Source organism: Phoxinus phoxinus (assembly GCF_949152265.1).
Source record: "Phoxinus phoxinus genome assembly, chromosome: 8".
NCBI classification, from domain to species: Eukaryota; Metazoa; Chordata; class Actinopteri; order Cypriniformes; family Leuciscidae; genus Phoxinus; species Phoxinus phoxinus.
In genome coordinates, this window is record NC_136883.1 from 4,538,464 (window position 1) to 4,560,086 (window position 21,623).

Here is a 21,623-nt window from a genome sequence, read left to right on the forward strand (position 1 = left end):
TGGCCCGGATCCGGCAGACTACTTCATGTGTTGTGATCGTGTCTAGGCGCAGGTCCACCATCTGATCTGGATATGGCCCGGATCCGGCAGACTACTTCATGTGTTGTGGTCATGTCTAGGCGCAGGTCCTCCATCTGATCTGGATATGGCCCGGATCCAGCAGACTACTTCATGTGTTGTGATCGTTTCTAGGCGCAGGTCCTCCATCTGATCTGGATATGGCCCGGATCCAGCAGACTACTTCATGTGTTGTGATCGTTTCTAGGCGCAGGTCCTCCATCTGATCTGGATATGGCCCGGATCCGGCAGACTACTTCATGTGTTGTGATCGTTTCTAGGCGCAGGTCCTCCATCTGATCTGGATATGGCCCGGATCCGGCAGACTACTTCATGTGTTGTGGTCATGTCTAGGTGCAGGTCCTCCATCTGATCTGGATATGGCCCGGATCCAGCAGACTACTTCATGTGTTGTGATCGTTTCTAGGCGCAGGTCCTCCATCTGATCTGGATATGGCCCGGATCCAGCAGACTACTTCATGTGTTGTGATCGTTTCTAGGCGCAGGTCCTCCATCTGATCTGGATATGGCCCGGATCCAGCAGACTACTTCATGTGTTGTGATCGTTTCTAGGCGCAGGTCCTCCATCTGATCTGGATATGGCCCGGATCCGGCAGACTACATCATGTGTTGTAGTCGTGTCTAGGCGCAGGTCCACCATCTGATCTGGATATGGCCCGGATCCGGCAGACTACTTCATGTGTTGTGGTCATGTCTAGGCGCAGGTCCTCCATCTGATCTGGATATGGCTGATTACTGTAAACCTCAGAATAAACAGAAAGACTATCATTTCCGCAGATGCCTTTCTTCTTATGATGTAACAATTACATTGGGTGTTATAGGAAGTGTTCCCGGTTCCGGCTTACCTAGTTTATGCAGCCTAACAGTCATTAAACTGATTTGAATAATAGAAATGTATAATTTTTTTCATGTGTATGTGAGGTTTGAGAGACGTGTTTTTAGTCTAGATTTAAACTGACAGAGTGTGTCTGCTCCTCGAACAGTGCTAGGAAGACTATTCAAAAGTGTTGGTGCTAAATAGGAAAAGGATCTACCGCCAGCAGTTGATTTTGATATTCTAGGTATTATCAACTGGCCAGAATTTTGAGATCGCAATAGACGTGAAGGCCTATAATGTGTTAAGAGCTCGCTCAAGTACTGAGGAGCTAAACCATTTAGTGCTTTGTAAGTAATCTGCAATATTTTAAAATGTATGCGATGTTTAATAGGGAGCCAATGCAGTGTTGACAGAACCGGGCTAATATGGTCATACTTCCTGGCTCTAGTAAGAACTCTTAGCGGCTGCGTTTTGGACCAATCAAAGAGCACACCCAGCTTTCTAACCGACGACGAAGACTTGACAGAGCAGCCATCAAGTGTTAGACAGTATTCTAGATTACTATGTACATGTTGTTTTTTTTGCCCAATAATTAGAAACTATGTTTTTTCAGAATTAAGTAGTTGGATATTACTAGTCATCCTTTATATATATATATATATATATATATATATATATATATATATATATATATATATATATGCATTCCGTTATTTTTATATACAAGTTTCGTCGGGGTGCGAAGAAATATAGAGCTGTAAGTGTGCTTGTTTAAACCCACTGAAGTGCCTTGAAATGCCCAGCATTATTCAATTTGTTGACGTAATTTCCATTTCCAGAGAAACAGGAAGACGGAGCTGGGCATAACGAACAGCTCCTCCCCTTTTTAAAAATAGCCAATAGTGTTTCATTTATATCACAGCTCACCCAGAGCCGTTGAGTAAAGCCGCAGTTTCCTCCTAATCTCGTACCGTTTCTCCTTCTATTCTCCTCCATATCGCTGTGAAATATAGCACTCTGTGCAGAATTCAAATTGGTCCGATACGTTTTCTGGTCTGCACCCGAGTCGCACCTATGATGCGCACATATATCATGTTCTGCATGCTCTGTATGGAGCAGGGGCAACGAACACTTGAGGACTGCTCTACAAACTTTTAAAACCTGGCGTGCCTTATGAACTTTCCAGGCCGCTTCCTGTGCATGTTTTTCAGGACCAGCCTGCACTGGTGAATAACCCATCTTCCGCCCTGATTAGCCCCATTCTCGGACCCAGATCCCAGCTAGCCTCCTTCCACACCCTGCACGGAGACATGCCAGAGCCCACCACAGACACAGAGCCCGAGCCTGTCGCGATGTCAGTGCCAGAAAGAGTGACTGAGCTAACCATCGCCCGAAATACATCGCCAGTGTGTGTGCTCGTGGAGTTCGAGGGGATGGAATAAAGGCCCGTCCACACTCCCGCCGTTGAGGGTGAGCTGCAGCTGACCTCTGTATTTTTTATGAGGATTTGGAAGAGGATTATCCCCATAGTCTTCCATCTCCACTGGTTCCGCCCAACTCAAAGTCTCCTGTGTCTCAAGTAAACCCACCCAGTCTCCCTCTCCCACCCCCTCTACCAAAGACAGCCAGTATTCGGCCCCGCCTCTGTTGGTTTCCTTCAGTCCCTCGGTTTCTCCTCTGACTCCACTCTGTTGCGTGGATCTGCCTTGAGTCTTCTGGTCTCCAGCTCCGCCTTGGCAATATGATTCCCTGGCTCCGCCTCCAGCCACTGAGCCCGTCACTCCACTTCAGCTCATCAACCAGTCGGCTCCACTTTGGCTCCTCCATCCCTCAGCTCAACCTGGGACTATTGACATTACGGCTCCTCCAGGATCCATTGTCTCTCTGGGTATGTCTTGGTCGGTCGTCACTTTGCCTGTGCCACAGATATCCGGGCCTTCAGCTGTACTTCGTCCCTCCATCCGTTTGGCTCCGCCTTCCCTCCTACTCTGCCTTGGTCCCCAGTCCCTTCAACTAAGTCCTCTGGCACCCTGGCTTCACCTCGGACACTCGTCGCTATGGCTCTGCCTCAGTCTCCAGATCCATCTGTGAGGCATGGTCTGATTGGCTTTTCGGCTCCACTTGGGTCTCCACTTCCATTGGCTCCATCTCAGTCTGTCGTCCCCCTGGGTCCACCAGTCAAGTCTCCAACATGGCTTCTCTCTCCTTCAACTCCACCATGGGCCTTTGTCCTGGCTGTGTTCTGGATCACCGCCTGGCTTCCCCTGATCTCATCTCCTCCCTGGCTCATCCCACCATCATAGCTACCATGGTCTCTCCCGCCATCATCACCACCTGAGTCCTACCCTTCACCAGCCCCTCGTCCACCTCCAAGCCCCCTCGTCCCTCCTTAGCTGGACTCTCATTATGGCACGAGGACACGCCTTCCCAACACTTCTTTGCTAGGCTTCATTGCGTTTCGTTTTTCCTGTTCTGCTTTGACAGAATTATGTTGTGTCAAAGTAAGTGTCGTTTCAGTTCGCTGGTTGCCTATATATTTCTCCTTAGGTTTGTGATTAAAGACTGTTCTTTTGGATATGCAACTGTTCGGTTTCCCACATTGTGAACTATCCCTTTAAGTGGTCTTTTATTTCATTAACATTATATTATCTGCAATATTTACTGTAGTACAATTAAGCACATTTCTTTTTCACAAGGGAATGCAATGATAAATGCATTTTTTATGCGTGCTTCAAGAGTCAAAATTATTTTGGGGCCATACACACATTTTACACACACAAACACACATTTACACTCACACGCATGCTGCGACGCCAGCAGGACGGGCATGGCAGCACAGAGACGGAGGTTGGAAGGGCAGAATCGGTCTGCACAGCGACATCCTCAGACAGTTTCCTTCAAAACATCCGCTCCATGAATTAGACATCTTATTTACCTCCCCAGCCCTGGGCTGCAGGCCTCTGGCTCTCCAGGTCCTCCGCTCCGCTTCGTTTGGAATAAAAAAAAACGGTGTGCTGCTTTCCCTCCCCCAAACCTTCTGCTTTCAACACACTGTCTTTTGTACAGTGCACCTATGTAATGAAAGCAAATAAATAGATTGGAACCTCATTTACTTTAATGAGAGTTGCTTAGAAAAAAAGAGATGATTTTTGCAAATAGCTACTAGCTAAAATTATTACTAAATTACAATTGTATTGTTCATAAGTTGCTCTTTATAGCTTACATTTATCAGTTCTGTATCATTTTGATAACATCTTTCCTGACTTTGCCTATTAAAAAAATTACAGTTCAGATTTCATTTTGTATGAATGCTGTAAGAACAAAATGTATTCTGTTCTTTTTCTCATTGTTTTTCTATTTATACCTTCCTAATGGGGAAATACATTTCTCCCCACCTGTCTCTGTGACTAGTGCTGTGGTTTAGGTGGTTGGCCGATACAGCACTTCTCTGTGTGGTTAATGGATAACTGCCGCAGCCGGGCGGCCATGATGAAACGTTGACATTTCCCTCCGATTATTCATCCGCCCCTTTGTTCTGAGTGTTTGCTAATGGCCTGGGCGCTGGGCGGAGTGCTCTGGAGATGGAGAGACGGGAGGAGGAGGGTGAGAGAGAGAGAGAGAGAGAGAGAGAGAGAGAGAGAGAGAGAGAGAGAGAGAGAGGGGTATCTGAGGCACACCCCACTGTTTGTTCCTTGTGTTTGCTCAATATGGCATGTGGGTGGAGGGTCTTAGGGACCAGAGTGACCTGCACTATGCTAGTTAGGGCACTAGCCAAGACCCTTGGTGAGCTATGCATGTAATATGCATGTAAATAGACATTATTATTATCATTACAAATAAATTCAGGTCCGTCTAATGTCACAACGTATAATTTGGGTGTTACGGTCATTTAGTAAATCTCATGAAAACATCATATTTCGGTAATACTTTATTTTAGGGTCCAAGTCTCATTATTAACTAGCTGTCAAAATACTAATACACTTGTGCTCCTCGCAGTCAAAAATTAACGAATGGGAAATTCATTTCATTAAGTGGAAACTTTAGGTTCTGCGCACAAACAAAATCTTTGCTGAAAGCTAATTTTTGGAGATTGAAATTAAACTAACAAAATGTGTAATTTTTTACCTCCACGCGAACAGAGGGTTAAATTATATATTGTTTTTGTTGTTGTTTTTCCACATTATAGTAATACAACTGAGATTGAGATTTTTGCATTACAAAAATATGAGAATTGATTATGGAATTAGGTAGAAATGTGCTTTACTCATCATGAAAATATATCACAAAAATGTTGCAAAAAATAATAGTCTTAAAACAGGCGTTGTTTCTTTATGCAAATGTTAACACTTTCCCCGCCATTGATTGAGATAAAGGACTGTGAAGCTTTGGGGGTGTTGATGGACTTGATCTACTCCATTTATGTTTTGATCATCGTTCTGAATCTGATCCGCATAATTTTTTTTAGATTTTTGTTCAAAGTGTTGCTTTTTTTATGAAATGTTTTTTTGTTTGTTTGTTTAATTGTTGTTGTTTTTAAAGCAGAGGCTCCGTTCTTTCTTTTGATGAATTGCATGTTCAGATATTCATACAACAAAATATTCTGTGGGCCTTAAAAGTTTTGTAAAAATTATGTGCTGGCTAGCAACTTTTTTAGAAAACGCTGGCGGGGAAAGATATACAATTGTATTTCTTATTTCCCTCATTTGATCTTGTAAAAATCAGTGAAATATGATCTGGACATTCTTCCCCCAAATACTCAAGATTGCTCTAATAATGATCAGGATTTCATGGAGAGCCGAGGTTTTAGCATCAGGTTTCTTTTCTTCATGTTGATTTTAGAGTTCTTAACTGGAGTAAACAGAGAAGTCTTGAAGTCGTCCTACAGTCTTATCAGCAGAAGGGTGGGGTCATGGACTAAAGCCACCAGCGTGGAATGAAGAAGGGATGAGGAGGGAGATCGCTCAGGTAAATACAATGCCTGACCACTCCAAAGAAACAGAGGGGATTGAGAGCAGAGGGAGAGAGAGAAGAGAAACAGGAATGGTTGGTCAGGCTGTAGGTATTGTACCTATATTTGCTCTGTTCACTGACACCTGAGCGGTTGATTAGATGTAGCGGACAGAGACAATAATGGGAGCAGAATATGTCCTGGTGGAAAAAAGGCTGGCTTTTCATAACCAAGAGTATGAATATGAATGCATACCATGAAGATGAGGGTGGAAATACACTCTCAGAAAAAAAGGTACAAAAGCTGCCACTTTGGCGGTAACCGTTCAAAAGATTTGAATATGTTCCTTTTAAGATACTATACACCGTTTAGAGGTAAATAAAGCACAAAGACGTACCTTTTGAAAAGATACTGCACTCAGATTGTCTGACTGTGTAGAATGTGATTGTATAAAAAGACAGGCACACTATTGTGACAATGAACCAATCAGGACATCTCAAAGGAAATTTTATTTCTCAGATGTTTCTCCTAAAATTAGAACTGACGTCCAGTAAAGCTTTAAGTGCTTCAGGAAGAATTTAATGAGAAATGTCTGAGTTCATATTGAGATATTGGTAACAATTTACCCGCCATTTTTATTCAACTTTGCCAGCCACCGCCTTTCAGAAGATGCGTAATAGCGCACCCTACCATATAACAGTTACAGAAGTTACATGCACTAACTAATAAAAGTAAATTATGCATAATTACAAGCAACCAACCCTAATTAAACCCTAATCCTATAACCTTATAATAAGTGCATGTGCTTAATTAAGGGTCTGTTAACACAACAGTTTTTCCAACTAAAAACGGGAACATTTTCATCCGCAAACTTTTGAAAACAGGTTTCGAAGTGCACGTCTCCATGTAAACTACAAAAACGTGTATTTGTGAAAACGGTGGCGTCATGCGCACATCATGTATTACGTGTTCAGTCTATAGGCGCTCGTGTTTCTTTACAAAGTCGCCAACTACTGGCCTGGCAGCAGAATACAGCTTTTTTTGTTGTCGTTTTCGCGGATCCTTGTGAACGTTTTGACAACGTTGAAAAACGTAAAGGAAAAGCGTTTCCATTTTTAGTACATCGTTGTCATGTAAACATACCTTAATATTACTCAGTACTTATTTGTGTAATCACACAGTAACAACATCACCTTAAAATATTAGGTTACACTTTATTTAAAGGTGTCCGTGTTACAGTGTTATCATGCATTCAAGTACTGAGTAATAATGATTAACTACATGTACTATAGGGTTAGGATAGGGGTTTGGTTTAGGGTTAGTTGCATGTTATTATGCATAATTTGTAGGTATATTACTAACTATGGAACGTGTAACAAGGACACTGTAAAGTAAGAGACTGAAGTGATAGTGTTCGGCCCTCCGAGTTCTTCCAAACATATAATTAATCAACTAGGCCTTTTTAAATCCAAGGTACATAATCAAGCAAGGAGTCTTGGAGTCTGACTTTTTAATGCGGAGTTAAAGTTTGATAAGCATATCAATTCAGTGTTTAAAGGGTTTTTTATTTTTTATTATTAAGGAATATAGCTACATTGAAACCTTGTTTGTCTTTTAATGATTTGGAAGTTGTTATGCATGCTTTTATTACGTCCAGACTGGACTATTGTATTTCTCGTGCATCACTTTCACGTCTGGTTCAACTGCTGCTGCTAGGCTTTTAACCGGGACTAGGAAATATGCGAGTAACACCTGTACTAGCATCCCTTCATTTGCTTAAGTATAAGATGTTATTATTTGTTTTTAAGGGCTTAAATGGCACCAAGTTACATTTGTGAACTTCTTCAGCAACATACATCCTCTAGGTTTCGGCTAACTATTCCTGAGTCTCAACTAAAATCAAAAGGAGACAGGGCCTTCTCTGTTGCGGCTCCTTGTTTATGGGACAGTTTACCCCTCCATGTTAGATCTTGTGCCACCCTTGATGCATTTAAATCTCATTTAAAGACTCATCTCTTTTCTCTTGCATTTGATCGTAATTCATTTTTGTAATTGTTTTATACTTTGCTTCATAATCTTAGATTGTACGTGTTGGGCTGTATGTGAAGCACTTTGACCAACGTGTGTTATTTTAAAATGTACTTTATAAATAAATGTGATTGATTGATGTAATTGATAAAATGGTAAAAAAAATATTAAGTGTAACCCAGTATTTTATTAAAACACAACTGTGCTTTGTTAGTTTATGTTAACTTATTAAATAACTTTAACAGATGAAAAAAAAAATGAATGTCCTTGTTACATTAAATTATGCATAATTACATGCAACTAACCCTAAACCAAACCCTAATCCATTATAAATGTATCATTTTATTATAATATTTGTCATTATTAGTTCATATTAACTAATATAGTTAAATAATGTAAACCAATTAAGCTTTATTGTAAAGTGTAACCAGGATATTTTATGCAGACATTTTGAGATATTATTGAAAAGACGTTTGTGAGAGTTTTTCTAGGAGATTTCTCTTATTTAAACGCATTGGTGTGTAGAATAACAATTGAGACGTTAAAGAGATCTCATTTGTGACTTATCTTTCAAACATGGGGTTTGTTTTCTAATTCTCAAAGGATTTTAATGTAAAGCCTCATTTCTTTCAAATATCTAAATGTAAATGCACATGTATGCTCCTCATGTAAAGCAAAACAACAGTATATACTGTGTGCAGTGTGCTTTAGAGACCTGAAGGACCCGCACCTGGTCGGAGAGAGAGCCGGGGGAAGGCGAGCGAGAGAGGAGGGCAGCTTTAAAGCTTTTACCACTGAGCAAACAGTCGGCTGATTGCTTTTAATGGGATCAACTAGAGGCCTCTGTGAGAATCAGCCCTGCCCTGGCCAATACTGGGATGTCGGGTAAGTGTAAGCTCACTTCTCATTACTGGTCTTGAAAGAGGCCGTGTAATCCAGCACACGTAAATGCAAACACACATGCAGTCTCAGCAGCACAGACACCTTTGTGATGGGACGGTTGAGAACGGCTGTGACAAAATCTCCTAATGCCCTTATATGGCAAAGCCAACAGATTTCAACTTTTTGTTGGTCTCATCAGGGTTATTATAGTTTACTAAAACCATTCAAAAAAAATTACTTGAAAGATTATTTTATTTCAGTTGGTTGCCATTAAAGTTTAATTGATGTACTGACATAACTAAAAATAAAACTGAAATAAAAAATATAATAATACAATGAAAATAATAAAAACTATACAGGCATCTTTTTAACAAACAAATACAAAACATAACAACTGCAAAAAAAACTTGAACTAAAATTAAAATAAAAAACAGATAAATTAAATAAAAAATTAAACTATATATATATATACTAAAACAACACATTAAACCTGTCTTGGACAGATTTTTTCATTCCATCACTTAAATTTACTTTTAACATATCCTCTAAACATATATTTGGATTTAAATATATGATCTTAATATAAATATATATATTTTGTTATTATTATGATTATTATGACTTTTCTTCAGTTGTGGGATAATTTTCTATTAAACTATTTTGCCCCTAATAAAGTTTTTCGAAAGTTAATTTACTCTTAATTTACAATTGTCCATGAAAATACAGATATTAAAGGTAAAAACAATATTTTTTATTGTGCATCATTTCAAATTATGTAAAAAATGACTATGAAATTAGTGGACATCTTATTCTAAAAATGTAATTTCCATCAGTCATTTGCATTGCAAAATGATATTAAACAAAATACATACTTTGAGATGCGATGGAAATGACACTGACTTTCTGACCCCCCCAAAAAACAAAGTTCTTCTGTGAGATACACTGTGTGGCAAATTAAATAAATGTGGGAATTTTGTATTAACCGAGTTCACAGGACCAAAACTGCCCTTAGTTGAAGAAATTCATTCGAAATTATCTGAAATTTCAGATTATTATTATTATTATTCCGCTTATACACGTCTAGTGTCAGCCTCAGACGTCACGATGTCTGATGCATAAGGCACACAAAATTGGAAACACTTCAGGAGTTTCAAAGTCGTCATTTGATTGGTTGAATTCTCCAGGATTTCCGGGAGACGTGTGTGTCGGCTTCTTTAATGGTCTACTCGGGAACAAAGCCATTGTGACTCAGCTTATTTTCATGGAAGAAGAAAGCCGTCGTGTTTACAACTGTGACAATGAGTGCTTATCAGGATAAGCGTCCAGGAGTTTTACATGCTGGTCTGTTATTGTAGGGATATTGATATTACATTTCCAGGCCTCTAATCATGATGCTGCTCAGAACGAACTGTGATTGGTTGCTTTGCATGTCAGTCAAGATGGCCTCTGGGCGGTCCTTGGCCAATGAAAGCTGCGATAGAGTCTGCTGGCTACACGAGACTGATACACATCATACAACCAAACTGATCTCACAAGAAAACATATATATGCAAAAACGATGTGATCATCGCAACTGGCCCACCTTTACAGGTACTCTGCCCTGCCCCATCTGTGAGCCAGTGGCATCGCTCTCTCCTCTCCTTCTCTCCTCTTTCCAAGCACCATCCTTCTCCCTGGGCCAGCTCAAGGCTTGGCTACATCTCAACACTACAAGAGTTAGGTGGCTACAGCCGGTCATCAGATGGGCACCCCCCTTCCTTGGTGTTTCGTCGATTTAAGCCCATAACACCTCGGGAGGGCTCGACAGTAGATCCAGCGTCCTGGATCTACCCCTGCTGACCACCACCCAACTCTATGCCGTTTTTAGTCCTTCAACAGGTTTGCTCTGCCACCGCACCTCCCGCTGTGAGATTCCTTAAATTAATTTGCATTACACAAATTCCCCAAAATGAAGACTGAGTTTTGGCATCCCAAACGGTTAATTCTTGTGAACAAGCGAAGGTGTTCCACTTTTTCATAGTCTATAGAGAGCCTAATGGCGCTTTTCCATTACCAGTACCAGCTCGACTCGACTCAGCTCATCTCAGCTCGTCTCGGCTCGGCTCGCGTTTCGCTCCGTTTTCCATTGCATAGTACTTCCACAATAGTACCTGGTGGTCGTCATAGCGACGCGACACACACCCGCTACCCACGCACACAGGACAATGGAGGAAATCGAGTGTATGCCGTTTTACATAATATTAGTAATGGGTATATCACGCAATCTCTGGCAAAACTATTTAAAAATGCCGGGGTTATTCAGGATACTCCGTCTGGCGCGTGCAATGATGGCGCAGTGAATAGTGACGATTCTCGCTGACCAATCAGCAGTCTCCCGTGTGTCACGTCACGTTTTAGTATCGCCTCAGCTCGCCTCGGCTCGCTTAGAACCTCGCCGGAGGTGATACGAAAAAAAGTACCTGGAAGCAGGTACTGGTACAACTTTTACACAGTGGAAAACCAAACAGAGGCGAGTCGAGTCGAGGTGAGGCGAGCCAAGGCGAGCTGGTACTGTGCAGTGGAAAAGCGCCATTAGTCCCTCCCCTTCCGGTGGACCATGGGACCTTATTTCGGAAAAATATTGTATGGTAGTCAATGGCGAGAGACAACAAATATTTTGATCTCGCTTGAATTGTGCCCTGAATTACACATATGATGTTTGTCAATTTGAAAGATACATTTTAAAGTCAAGAAAGTCGCAGTTTGATGTAAAACTGTTGAGGTATAAGACTGTGAAAATACGTCATTACAAAGACTAAACCCAAAAGGCGCACATGTGACGTCATACCTTTTCTCTCAATGAATGAAGCTAACTTTACTGAAGCTAACTTTACTGAAGCTAACTTTACTGAAGCTAACTTTACTGAAGCTAACTTTACTGAAGCTAACTTTACTGAAGCTAACTTTACTGAAGCTAACTTTACTGAAGCTAACTTTACTGAAACTAACTTTACTAATGCTAACTTTACTGAAGCTAACTTTACTAATGCTAACTTTACTGAAGCTAACTTTACTAATGCTAACTTTACTGAAGCTAACTCTACTGAAGCTAACTTTACTGAAGCTAACTTTACTAATGCTAACTTTACTGAAGCTAACTTTACTAATGCTAACTTTACTGAAGCTAAAGTCTGTCATGTTTTCTGTAGTCTTACGTTATAATCGTATCGTTACGCCGTGATGCCGGAGTGTGTTGAACCAGACTGCACACACACGAGCAACGGTGACGTATAGTGCGAGACGAGAGATGTAGTTCATTGAGTGATTTCCACATAAAACTAAATGTTACTCTTCTGTTTTATGACAAACTGTGACTTTCTTGACTTTCATAATTATCTTTTAAATTGACAAGCATCATGTGTGTAATTCAGGGCACAGTTCAGGCGGAATAAAAAGATAAGTTGTCTCTCGCCATTGACTACCATACATATTTTTTCCGAAATAAGGTCCCATGAGCCGGAAGCAGAGGGGCGGGACTTAGGCTCTCATATGTTCTCCTCTTCTCTCGGTGGTACACAAATGAAGTCGATCCGCTGGAATGAGTTGTGATGTTTATGACCTAGTGATGGGTCTGTGTTTGAGGAGAGGCAGGGCAGGTTTCTGTATAGTGGAACCAAAGAGAGAAGCTCTGAGCTAACATAGAGAGTTTGGCTGAGGATCAGCACACGGTTAAAGGATCTGAATTCCCCCAAATTGCTGATGCCATTGAAGAGCTGAAATATTTATACTTGTCTTCTTTTTTACTTGTGTGTGACTAGGCCTATTGTTTGTGATCTGCTTTGTTATCCGGGGAAGTTTCAAATCAAACAAGAGATTTTGAATTGCTCTCCACATGAAGGGAAACAATTCACCCAAAAATGTAAATTAATTTACACCAAAGTGTTTTTCCCCCTATGGCCTGCATATTTCAATTGTTTTAAATAAGAGTGCAGCATATATTCTGGTCGCTGTGAGTTGATTCATCACTCTCAGTTTCTTTTCCATGCATCTTTTTACCTCACAGTTTTACCTCACTTTTTACCTCACAGTTTTATCTCACAGTTTTACCTCACAGTTTTACCACACAGTTTTACCTCACAGTTTTACCTCACTTTTTACCTAGCCGTCCAATCACAGTGGAGACAAACACCACACTGACCAAACGTTTCATCATCCAAAAGACCAAAACAAAATTGTCAAATTGTCTCAATCATTTTATATTCAGAATTAAACTATCTGCAAAATCACATCACATACTGCCGTACCCTTTTCATAAGAGCGCCTGCCGTTTTCAGCTTTGTTGGACACAGCGAGCCCCGTTCACACCGCCAGTGACACGCAGCGACAAAGCGACAAGATCCCATTCATTTCAATGGAGTGCTGGCGATTTCCGGCGACAAGAGCGACGGTGACCGTTGGCGACAGAATGCAAATGAGATGCGATTTTCGCGAGCGACAACCAATAGGAAAGAAGACTTTCAGAGGAGCTCACGTCACGTCACCATCTCGAGTGCAGGCGAGACCGAAGAGTTCGAGGGCGATTTCAATGTTTTATATGATTTGCCTGTAACCACATACATGGATATAATAAAATGATGCATGGAAAAGAAACTTTCGACAGTCTCAGTGAGTTTAATTCATGCATTTATAGTTCGAGTGTTTTAATTTTATGATGCAAGTTTAGCACTTCTGCAGTTCACTTTACAGTTTCCCCTGCATTATGTTGACTATTAGAGACAAGAAAATGTATTATTTGTCAAATACGAATGACGTTTTAGTAATTTATGACAGTATGAGTGAGTTTAATTTGTTGCTTGATTGATCGTTAATCTAGTAAATTATTTAATCCACTGAATATGGTAATATAAAAACTCTTTCCCAACAGCATACTGTTTCTTTTGAGCCAATAATTCCTAGTCAAATTAAAATGATATAGTTGTATATATCACTTGTGATGGTATTTAGTATAGATATGGCCAGACGTCCAGTCAACCAATAACATTAGAGCGATAGACGCCCACAAGCGACTTCACGGTACAGAGACCCCCGGTGTGAACGGGGCCTCATGTCATTACAAACCTGTATGACTTTCATGCTTCTGTGGAACACAATATTGAAAGTATTGAATACTTACAATATTGGACTCCATTGACTGTCATTGTACGGACAAAAAAAAAACATTTTAAACATTCCTCCAAATACTTTGGTTGTATTCCCAAAGAAGAAAGAAAGTCATACAGGTTTGGAACGACATGAGGGTTTGTAAACGATGACAGCATTTCCATTTTTGGGTGAACTATCCCTTTAAGTTCTAGATTTGACGTCCAACTAGTATGAAGTGTCAGTTTCCAGATACAGAACAACAGAGGCCGTTCTTCTCTCAATGTTCTTCTTCATAATCTATTGATTGTTTGGTCCATTTAAATGTGACTCACCACAAGGCAGAGCTGGAACTAATGCAAATGACACGTTTTCGATATATTTTCAGAAGTGCAATGTGCAACGCATGCAAATAAGGGTTCGTAGACTAAATTTTATTGAGCGACCCCTGGTTCAGGTAAGTGTTCTCTTGAGCATTTATTGTGAAAGTTGGAGAGGTTAAGAGGTGCTTGTGTCGTCCACTGTGGACAGATAACACTCTTTCAGTCCCCACTCACAGGCCTGGCCCAAAGCCAACTGATAACACAGTCACATACCATCTTTATTAATGATTGGTCAGGTCCCAGGACGGAGCACGAACCCCCCGGCAGGTAAGATGAAGGATCTTTCCGTAATGACCACGTCTGAGCTCCACCCAAACAAAAGCAATTCATTCTAGCACTGCTATGGCAACATTCCTTCAGGAACTAAAGAAAGCATGCAGAAAAAAAGGCTCTATAAGGAAGCACGTCTTCCATGGTATTAGACATGGTATGAAAGGCACGCTAACATCTTGATAACATTGGTTAATTAGTTAACATGCTGCATATTAACTAAAAGACACAAATCATGTGGAAAATTTGACATTTATGTAGGTCTATAAGGTCTTTACCAGAGCTTAAAAAGTGCCCGACATGGATTTCTAAATTGCCTAAATGTCTGGGATTTGGCTTTGTTTAGATATTGATGTTCTCTCTACAGTTTTTATACAATGTATGCATTGCTTTGAACGTTCTCTGTAGATGTTGTAGGCCAAAACCTGGAAACGAGTTTGCATTTGAGCACTTCCGGCTCCATCGCACTGAAATCGATGGGTTTTCGGTTGAATGCATTGAATAAGGTCTGTGGTACATGCAAGCTCAAGATATTTTTAGTTTTAACATCATCACGCCAACAGGTAAACTTTCACAGCCTCGTTGTGTTTATAATCGTGCTCTTGCAAACTGTTTTTACTCAAACTTTCAGTGGAAATGTTGTTAAATAAAGACTGAAAGAGTTGACTGAAGCGTAATGGTGGTGACGCTGAAGTGGTGTACTTCATTTATAGCCTACGTTTAGCTTTTCAATTCTGCCAATTGTATTTAGGATTCAAAGTTCAGTTGTGTTCATTTGTGAAGATTATCACGATCAACAGAACGTGTTAGATACAAAAAGTGTGTTAGTCACAGAGCCTAATTTTGCAATAATCCAAAAACCAATGAAAAATGAGGGAGACAGGATGATGTTAACGTCAGGGTTGGTGTATTTTACCAACGCATTTTTGTTGGCACACTGCAGCACTGTATTGGTTGATTATGCACAATGCCTGCACACTATTGGTCAAACCACTTGTCAATCACTGCCCTCAGCATGTCAGATTCACATTCACTCATGTTAACAGATCACAGCATTCACACCCAGACTTCGCCTCGTTCACCGAAATGAAAACGCCTCCATTTACAGTGGCGAAAGAAAAATGGGTAGCACTTTATTTTACAGTCCTGTTCCCCATACATACTACGTACTTATTATAGTAATTGCAATAATAGGTATTAACCCAGAACCCTAAACCTAACCTTAACCCATGTAGTTACCTTATATTACCCAGTCCTTTAGGTAAATACACTGTAAGTATACATGAGTGCACGTACTGTAAAATAAAGTGCGATTCAAAAATGTAACTTCACTGAAATATTCCCATGCTTTCATCCTGGTCGGGATCACCTGTAAAGCTGGTGCATGTCATTGGCAAATAAAAGTGTAAATCATTCAGAAGCAGGAGTGAGATTGTGAGCTTAATCAACTAAATTAAACACCTAACTATGAGCTAGCAATATTTAAACATTAGTTCATGCATAAGATATTATCAAATGTTGTCTTTTTGTAAAAGCACATATGCTCAGCCTAATTTATTATTGCATGCAACCGTTTTTAAGTTGTCAGACCTTTGGGTTTGGTTTTGGCAACCTGATCTCATGAGAAAACTTAAAAAATTTAGTATAAATTCGATTTTGTATAAATTCAGATGATGTGATGCATACAAAAACAAAAAAAATATTTGTCGGATTCACTTTAAAACAATTTTCACTAATAATTTCAAGATTGAATTAAATTAGAAATTTTGAAGTAAAATGACTGAAATAGTATTTTCTTGTAAATATACTGCAATATTCTAAGCTTTATGTGTGTATTCTACAGTGTATACTATTTTTAGGGGGAAAAGTAAGCATGAAGGTCCACCCCACACATGTCCGTCAGTGGAGCGTAAGCAGAAATGCACGAATGAGATCATACAAATACGATTTACCCACAAATTCACCGAAACGTAAAAGTGTTGTTGTTTTGGTGGACCGCGAGCCAAGACCCATGACCTCTGCATGGCTCGGCCCAGACCGCTGGCCCGGTGTGGGTGTGCGGCGTTCACACTCAGCTGTGTCTGTTGTGCAGGAGGAAATACTGGTTAATGAGTAGCCTGTGCTGAGTTGTGGCCCTCGGTTACAGGTGTGGGGGCCAAGGACAGCAGCTGATAAGACTAGACATGACCGGGGAGAGGGGGAAGAGAGAAGAGAGAACAACCGCACAACAGAGGGAGGTTTGGAGAACAGATATCAACGACCTGGCGTTACTAAGAGACCAGGCTTGATTCATCAGCATATAACGGTATCCAGCCCACTCCTAGTACGTGCCTTTTACACTATAGAACCGTTGGATGTGAGATTAGAGAAGTGTTTTAACAATGAAAAAATTTTGCATCACCTTTTAGCAATCAGGTAGATAAGAGGGCTGAGCGGAAATACATTAGGCCCGATGTGCAGCGGAGCGCCTGCAAAACACTGAGCCTTTATAGTCTATAGAACTACAGTATAGTTATTATATACTGTACCTCGAGCAGCTTTTACGAAATGGTTACTGCAAAATAATTAAGAATATAAAACATTCATTAAAGGATGTCTCAATTAAAGACTTAAACAAAGACATAAACTCTCTTAAAACACTATTTCACTTGCATATTAAATAAATAAGTTTATGAATAAATGAATGACTTTGTCAAGTTTTACTTGTCTACTAACATTGTCCAACAATGAACATGCATCACAGCAAAATCACTTGTCATTTTTGCTATTTAAATAAATACATAAGCACATTTATTTGATTATTTACTTCTTCTTCTTTTTTTTCTCCCAACTTTGTCCAACAGTGAATATACATCACCGCAAAATCATGTCATTTTGGTCTTTTAATTCTATTTTAATTCTTAATTCTACTTCTATTTTTATGTATCATTTTTTATATATTTGCCTACCAACACTATCCAAAAGTGTATATAAATGTATCACAGCAAAATCAAAGATAGTACAATGAATGGCAGGGATTGGCTGGAGAGGATGGGGTCAGGAAAGGGCCGTGATCCAGATTCGAGCTCAGATCGCTCTGACATTTTGAGCATTTTTGACAGAAAATGTCTTGCTAGGGCTAATTCCATAGCTAGCATTAATCCTAAATCCACACAAACTTGTTGCTATATCATGTATTAAGCACAACTAGAACTAGAGGTGTTTGATCATGCATGTGATGGCTGTGCACAGGTACATTTCACCTTTGAAATATGACTTTAAAAAGTGCGTATTGTATGTTTAGCATGTCATTTTTGACTCTGCAGGGTTTCTAAGTCTGCACAGCTCAGTTGCTCAATCATGGCTTATCACTCTGTGTCATGGAGTGTGAGTGGGCCACACACTGAAGATCGGATCAATAACCTGGTTCCTACCGGTCCACCCCTTCCCGCACATTGTTCGACCAGGCGGGGTAATGAGTTACTTATGCCACTCTGCACCTTCAAACCCCCATTAACCAATCCTCCTACACCCCAGCATACCCTCCTCCACACTGTGACCCACCTTGATCTTCCGGCCTTCACCCAGGTGAACACACGTTTCAGAGCCTGTTTCTCTCTCTTGCTGTCTTGCTCGGGCTAATCCCCTTTCAACAGCATTTCTCAGAAATCGCTTACTGTCCCTTTAAATATAACTTAGGTCTGTGTATAGTTCATTAGAAGAAATATAAGATAGTGATCAATTATACTGTAGTACACTTGAGTTGTTTGCTTTCAATTGGTAAAGTTGGTCAGTTCAATTGGTAACACTTTACAATAAGGTTTTATTAGTTAACATGAACTAATAATGAAAAATTATTCTAAAGCATTTATTAATCGGAGTTAATGTTGATTCATTTATTGGACCAGCGCTAACATGAACTAACAATGAACAGTTGTATTTGTAACATTTTATTAACATTACTAACAAAAATGCGTACCAAATGTATTCCTCATTGCTAGTTAATGTTAGTTAATGCATTGACTAATTATTGTATGTTAAATGTTACCAGGTTAGTTGACTTTAGGTTTTAAAGTTGCGAGTGTCAATTTAATTCAATTCATTATAATTAAGTTCCATAATAATATAGGTTTATTTGTAAAGCTTTTCAGTTGACTTAAGACTTTAAAGGTGTGAGCCTAACGACATAAGACAACTGTGAACATGCAAATGTGTTTTTTTAAATTATTGAAATATTACGATAAAATCTTAACACTTTAGATTAGGGAACACATCCTCCCTATATAAATAGTTGGCGTATTACTAGCATATTGCCGGTTTATTAGTACTTATAAAGCACATATTAATGCCTTATTCTGCATGACCATATTCTACATCCCTAACCTTAAACATAACCACAACAACTTATAATCAATAAGAGTTTATTGAGGAAAAATGTGTCGCCTAATCAATAGTGTTACCAAATCTTGTTTGTGAATCCCTGGTGTAGTGCATTGAGAGAAACATAAAAGGGTAATGGGTTATCATAACTATCTTTATGCTCTATTCAGTTCAGTTTATTTCATGATAATTCAATATAAGGTTTATGTAGTGCATTGAGGAAAAACTACAAGGGATACAACCAGGTTATCAAAGACTAAAATATATAGTGTTGTAATTCACCTGAAGCATCAGATCATTCAGTATCAGAATTATGAATTCTCCTAATCAGGATCTGGTCTCAGCCGTGAGAACCGCGCAGTAAAGATAAGCCGGGATGAATCTGTATTGGAAAGGGCGAGGTCTGCCAGAGGCTGTAATATAAATGCAGCGGGTGTGTACAGCTTGTGTCTGGGATCGTTCCACGCTCTGTGACTTTGACAATGGTCGGCTCCGAGCCTCAAGATTACAAACCGCATCCTGGTCAGGGATGATGCAGGTGGCCAACGCAACAACCTGATGTGCAGGTTATTTCATAGCCACGTTTAGAACAAAAGTGGGTTGGTTTTCACTACACGTATATCCAAAGATGATATATATGGTGATATAAAATCATATATTATTATTATTATTATTATGAGAAAGTATAATGATTGGAACTGTACAGTCACATAAGAGAACATAAAAGCCTTAATCACCATCCAAGCTATTTATATTCTGTAGTAATGATGGGGAAGTAAACCGTATTACACATGTCCACATCATTTTTTCTTCCACTATTGCATTTATCACTCTTTTTTTTTTTTGCACTATTGTTCATTTACCAGGAATTGTGCTTCAGGTATTGCCTTCTCTATCTGCATATGATCCAAAGGCTTGGCCCTTTGCCAGAGTTTATGACTCCAGGTGTGTCCTGGTTACTTCCGTGTTTGGGTGGTCATGTAGGTTTCTGTCTTTTTCTTGATCCTGGCAGAAAAAAAAGAAGAAGAAGAGAAAAAAAAAAGCCTGAAGACAAACAGGCAAAAGTTATCCGAAGCTCGCACGTATGACAAAACATCCTACAATCACTCTCAGTCAACATTTACACCACACCGTGTGTGTGTGTGTGTGTGTGTGTGTGTGTGTGTGTGTGTGTGTGTGTGTGTGTGTGTGTGTGTGTGTGTGTGTGTGTGTGTGTGTGTGCTTTCACGCTCATTTCACCCTACCACACACATTCAAGTCTCTATTGTGGATGAATGTACCCTGTCGGGAAAACACAGGTGACATTTATCAGAGACACAGACCCGGAGAGCAAATACTGTCCTGTTTTCATTCTCTCTCCACACGCGCACAGGCTGTTTGAAGGAGATTTCCAATGGCAGGGTGGAGGGGGGACTGTATTTGCCAATAAAGTGTGTTTTTAAAGTGTCCTTTCATCTGGCAGGAAATTGCATAAGTTTTGTGGGATTATAAGAGGCAGGTTTACAACACAGTTTTCGTTTCAGAACAGGTAAAAGCAAATGGGCAGGTGGGAAATAACTAACCTGGGTTTATGATGTGTACAGGGGAGCAAAACCTGAGAATAGAGGAGAACACAGGCATGATGACGTCGGGTATACTTTAATAAAAGCACGGGATAAACAGTGGTCAGAGGATTTAAAAATCTCTTTCAACAGCTCACGTTTTCATAGAAACCAATCAAATGTCTACTTTGCGCTCAAAATGCAGACAATTGAACATGTTTGTATCATTTGTGACTTGACTATGACCTCAGTTGAAGTGTCTTCTTACAGGTGAATATACTAATGAAGTAATAACCTGTTTTAATACACACACACACTGACACGGCATGTCACAGGTGGTTAACTTATAGCAGTACAACAACCTATTACATTCCTACAGGAAAATCATTTAGAAGTAGCCTTGACCGATTGCTTTCTTTCATTATTTAAACAGAAATTAAATTAAAAAAATGACATAATATATATAATTGAATCCTTATGTTGTAATATTACGATATTTTGAAAATGACGTCAATGAATCTTTTTTATTATTATTTAGAGTTCCTGGAAAATATGCACAGGATTATATATTACATCCATGCAATTATAGGAGGATGTTGGTCATAAAAATGTAGCAATATGTTCGTGTTGTTGATGGTTGGTCATAATTATGATTTATTAAAAAATATATATTTTTTATAAGAAACATGAATTTCGATGAATTATTTAGACAAAACACAACATTGTCTTTTGTTAAACGACTGAACAGATATGTTAATTCATTGTTTCTTTGGGGTTACTCTAAGTTATTACTAAAAGCTGACAGAAAAAGAAGAGGGGCAGTCTCAAAGCTAAACTCATCCGTTAATGTCATTGTAGTAACGGTAGGCTAATGTCGCCTTTCTTTTTTCTTTTTTAAGGATAGACACCTGACTGCATCCTGGACTGGCGACAGGTTCCTGACTCTCCCATAACTGCCGTGCAGCCCAAGGGCAGATATACCGGTCTGCGCCACTTTAAAACACTCTGCTGATATAGACAGGGAAACTTTAATATAGCTACACGTGTTTGTTCATTTTATGAACTATTATGTTGAAATTTTTCCAACTAGGTATATGATTCAAGCTTTGTGACTTAATATAAATTGACTATAGCCTTGATTGACATTTAATTCAGTCCTGAATCTTTCAAACTGAGCATTATCAAATATAGTATTATTT

General features: G+C 39.6%; 1 long non-coding RNA gene across 2 annotated transcripts in view; it reads left to right on the plus strand.

The window, feature by feature from the left end:
- Positions 1-21,401, plus strand: part of LOC307002438 — a 34,304-nt gene extending 12,903 nt beyond the window's left edge. Inside the window, exons 3-7 of one of the 2 annotated variants that reach the window (XR_013798477.1) lie at positions 5,735-5,860; positions 8,573-8,756; positions 16,671-16,847; positions 17,830-18,091; positions 21,324-21,401. This is a non-coding gene — a long non-coding RNA (uncharacterized lncRNA). The remainder of the gene's footprint in view (positions 1-5,734; positions 5,861-8,572; positions 8,757-16,670; positions 16,848-17,829; positions 18,092-21,323) is intronic. The other variant, XR_013798478.1, reaches the window with a different exon arrangement.
- Positions 21,402-21,623: the final 222 nt, after the last annotated feature.